Consider the following 4,874-nt stretch of genomic DNA (forward strand, 5'->3'; position numbering starts at 1 on the left):
CTTCAACCAACTCTTCTTCTTGAGCGATGACAGCTTCTTCTACTTGTTTTAGTACGAATTCATTCTCTGTCTTGTCCACTAGAGTTTCTGGTATCTCCTTCATGCTACGCTCTTCGTTAGACTGTTCACATGGGGCTGTGGCTGATCCTTGTATATTTGAGCGCCTAGAAACCCATTGAATTATCGCTTGCTCTAGTTGTTGAATGGTTGTTTGAAATTTATTTACTGTTTCCGTTAGGCGAACCTCTGCTTCTCGGGTTGCTGGACTTGGACATGACACAAAAGAAAGTGGTGGTGATTGGGGCGATTGGATTGGCACTGGGGTAAGGAAGGATCATATGGTGGCGAATGGTGAAGAGAAGCTTATGAGTGTGGTGGTTCGAGGTTATATTGAAAGGATGGTTTACATGCACGGGGTGGGGCTTGTTGGAAGTTACAAGGTTGTCCACCATATCTTTCAGCTGGGTATGCATTGTAGAATGGTCTTTGTCCAGGATATCTCGGAGGGTGTAGCTGCCAAAAGGGTTGATTAGATCCTCTTGGTTCCATCCATCCTTGATTGGTCTGACCTTGATGCGTGTTCCTGCTGTAACTTCTATTTCCTTTAACAATATTAGAACCAAACTCAAAGCGAGAGGGGTGAGAGTTCATGGTAGCAAATAAAGATAAACAGGAAAAAAAAACAAAAATAAATAAACAAGCAAAAGAAAAATATTTACAATAACCAATAATAAGGCACACGTTAGCAGTTCCCCGGCAACGGCGCCATTTTGGCGTTAGGAATTTTGCCAGTAAAGAATGTCATGAAAACAGTCGCGTTGTAGATATAGTCTCTAAACCGACAAAAATCCCTTCGTGCAAACGTTTTGGGTGTCACAAGTAACAAACCCCTTTAAAAATTGTTAACCAAGTATTCAAACCTCGGGTCGTCTTCTCAAGGAACTACGAGGAGGTATGTTCTTATTATTAGCTATAAAGGTTGTAATCGGGGTTTGGAAGATGAGAAGCAAGTAATTTAAATGACAAGTAAAGTAAATGGCAATTAAAATAAATAAATACTGTAAAGCAGACTTTTGGCAAGGTAAGAGAAGTTGGAGGTCCAACGTAGTTATCTCTCTCAACTATAATGAAAGTTGAATCTAAACTCCACTTGGTCAACCTTTACTAGGGCAAAGGAAAGTCAAGGGACTAATTAAATTGACCTTTGAATCCTATTTATTTCCTAAGAAAAGGTTGGGATTACTTAAGTTCAGCTCAATTAGCAAGATAACGATTATCAATTATGTTGAGTTTAATAACTGTTGAGTTACTGAATTCTTAACCAGGACCAAAAGGGGAAAAAGTAAAATTGCTGGAATAATAAAAATGTCCTTAAATGGGAAGCAATGGTAACTTAAATCAAAGAGAACAATCATAAACTGAAAATACCTCAATTATCATTAATTCAAATAACAGTCTGTAACATGGAAGAATTCATAGATTCAATTATAAAGGTAAATAGCCAACTCAGATATTGAAATAAAAAAATAAAGTGAAAGGGAAGTTTAAAACAAAGAAATATAAAACCTGGATTGAGAGGCACTCTTAAAGCGAGAAGAAATCCTAAATCCTAAGAGAGAGAGGAGAAGATCTCCTTCTCAACTAAATCTAAATCATTGAAAAATAAAATATGCGAGCTCTCTTTTGAATGGGTGTATTCCCACACTTTATAACCTCTGGTCTATGCTGTCTGTACTTGGATCTGGGCCAAAAAGGGCTTCAGAAATCGCTGGGGGCGTATTCTATAAATTCTGATACGTGGCCTCTGTCACGCGTCCGCGTGGGTCATGCGGTCGCGACATTCGGAGCTTTTCCTTGCCATGCGGTCGCGTCAGTCACGCGTCCGCGTCGTATGCGTTCTGCTTATGTCGCGCGGTCGCGTCAGTCATGCGGCCGCGTCGCTGCATCTTCACTTCTGGCACGCGATCGCATCGTCCATGCGATCGCGTGAATACCAGTTTCCTTCAAAACTCCGTTTTGCTTTCTCCTTCCATTTTTGTATGTTTCCTTTTCCATCCTTTAAGTCATTCTGCCTTAGAAAATCTGAAACTACTCAACACACTAATCACGGCATCGAATGGAAATAAAGGTAATTAAAATAATTAATTTTTAAAGCTTAGAAAAACATGTTTTTCACAATATGACATAATAAGGAAGGGAAAGTAAAACCATGCAGTTAATATGAATAAGTAGGTGGAGGATTGAATAAATCACTCAAATTAAGCACAAAAGAACTCATGAAATATGGGCTTATCAGTGAGGCTGCTGCCTGATTCCTTTTTCCCCTACTGCTGCTATGTGTGAATGGAGATAAAGGGAGAAGAGGTGCATTGCTGATGGGGAAACCGGGTAACCGGGTTACGGTTTTAGGGTTTCATTTTGAAAATTAGGGTTAAGGGCATTATGGTAATTTCACTTAAAATTGGGAATAATATAGTAATTGAAACCCAATGTAAATCCAACACTAATTGTATATGGAAAAATACTATTTGCTAATCAATTTCACAAATTATTTTCCATAAAATGCCCAAATCAAAATAATTAGAAATAATATAATTAAACCCTTTATTTTTCCAAAGTAGCAGTATTAATATTTAAAATATTACTTATCTAATCCAAATCATATAAAATCCTTATTATTTCATAACTACCAACTTTATAATTTGAATATAGAAAATATTCCAATAATTGTAAAATTGGATAATAATTTCAATTTATTTCAAATTCAATAAATCAAAACTTGCTTTAATTTTCTTTAATAGAGAAATTTCCAAAATTAAAACTACAGAAACACTGAATTTGAAATTAGCTAATGATGACCCTTTTTCAAAGGTTTTGGGTCTTACACTACTAACGAATTGATTCTTGATTTTAAACCGGAAAAAACTCTCTTCATCAAAAGTCTCAAGATGATGTGAATCAAATTCCTTAAATACTAAACTAATGACTAGTAAGGGAAAAGGAGTCTTTTTAGTGCTAAAATATACTTCTAGGGCCCACTTCGTGAGTGTTTGGGCTGAATTTTAATGAGATCCACGTGATAGGAGGCCTCTATGGTCTTAAACACTAGCTACAGGGTCCTCTCTGGGTGTTTCAACGCCTGGTTTCCTCCTTGGGCGTTGGACGCCTGGAAAGGGGCAGGAAGCTGGCATTGGACGCCAGTTTTGGGCCTTCTATTCTGAAGCAAAGTATAAACTTTTATATATTGCTGGAAAGCTCTGGAAGTCAACTTTCCATAGCCATTGAGAATGATCCATTTGAACTTCTGTAGCTCCAGAAAAAATCTTTCGAGTACAAGGAGGTCAGATTTGGACAGCATCTGCAGTGCTTTCTCTGCCTCTGAATCAGACTTTTGCTCCAGCTCCTCAATTTCAGCCAGAAAATACCTGAAATTGTACAAAAACACAAACTCAAAGTAGAATCTAAAAATATGAATTTAACACTAAAACCTATGAAAAATTAATAAAAACTAAACAAAACATGCTCTAAATTATATGAAAACAATGCCAAAAAGCGTATAAAATATCTACTCATCACCAGCCTTAACTTCGCAGGCTGAGTTAGGAGCTTGTTATTATGTACCTTTGGCCCTCTATTCCTAGTTCTGTTATATTATGTTTAGTATCTTTAGTTTTCTTCTCACGCAAGTAAACTCGTTTTCTGAGCGCTACGCTTTCTATTTTGCGATTTTGTTTTACCTGTTTTTCAAGGTTCCTAGTTAAATATCTTTTTCACTATTAATATAATTTTACTCTTAGAGGTCGTAATACCTCACCACCTCCTTCGTATGACTTAAGCATAAGATTTTGTGTGGTAGGGTGTTACAGGTCCACTAGCTTATCGATGGGCTGAAGGTCCTACTGAGGCTCTAATTGAAAGTCTGGCGGTAGATTAGGCTAGAAGTCTTTCTAAAAATCTGGCTAAGGATCTACCTAGAATAGTGGCTATGGCTGAATGGATGGTGAGTCCCACCAGGATGTATCTCATAGAGCAAAAAATCGTATAGTGCATCTAGGTTAAATAATGGACTAAGAAGCGGTTCTTCCTAGACAAATGTATTCCTGTTGTCTGGATCCTCGTATGAAAATATCTCAAGTAGCTCAAAAAATATCACGCTCGACCCTATTTATTACAACAATGAATGGAAGGCAGTGAGGACCTGTGATCCCCAATAGGGTATAACGACAGGAAAAAGGAATATTGAACTAGGGCTTATTCAATGCCAACACTTACTCTCTTATGCTAGGGCTAATCCTAGGATTACAGTCTTCATCTCTTTCAGTTTAGTACATTCATTCTACAAAATTCAAACATTAATAATAAGCAAACAGAGACGAATCACAGAGTGCAAATCATAGAGAATATGCAGCAGACAATCATGATGCATATCTATCTTTGGCAGGTTATGAGCTCACGTGTCGGTTGAGAACTCGCAATCCAATATTACCTGGAAACATGCCCAAATATAACTTTCCAATTGCATGCACTCAACATATGTGTCTACGGACAAAACCACACATACTCAGACAACTGAAAATCGTTGCAGAGCTTGACACCTCAATATACTCACAATTGAAAAACAGTGTGCATTCAAACAACAGTGGCGCGTCCCCACATTATAACCAAGCACTGAACAAGTGAGACAAACCTCTCGACCTTGTCAAGCGTATATTCATTCATTATTTTTAAATCTTTTTAACCCTTATCATTTTAATATAAAAATTTTAGGATGGTTAATTTTTAATGAATTCTTTCACTTTCTTTAAAAGACCTTTTGTTCTTAATTTTTTAGAAAAATAGCAATCCACTCTTTTTTTTTTTAAAATTACCATTCT

The 4,874-nt window shown here is 37.0% G+C and overlaps 1 long non-coding RNA gene across 1 annotated transcript; it reads right to left on the reverse strand.

The window, feature by feature from the left end:
* Nucleotides 1-2,735: 2,735 nt before the first annotated feature.
* LOC140175966 (uncharacterized) lies at nucleotides 2,736-4,655 on the reverse strand. The gene is made up of 2 exons (XR_011867083.1): nucleotides 4,487-4,655; nucleotides 2,736-3,425 (listed from the first exon to the last, which is right to left on the reverse strand). It is a non-coding gene; the product is annotated as an uncharacterized lncRNA (long non-coding RNA).
* Nucleotides 4,656-4,874: the final 219 nt, after the last annotated feature.

Source organism: Arachis hypogaea, chromosome 11 (assembly GCF_003086295.3).
Source record: "Arachis hypogaea cultivar Tifrunner chromosome 11, arahy.Tifrunner.gnm2.J5K5, whole genome shotgun sequence".
Taxonomy (NCBI): Eukaryota; Viridiplantae; Streptophyta; class Magnoliopsida; order Fabales; family Fabaceae; genus Arachis; species Arachis hypogaea.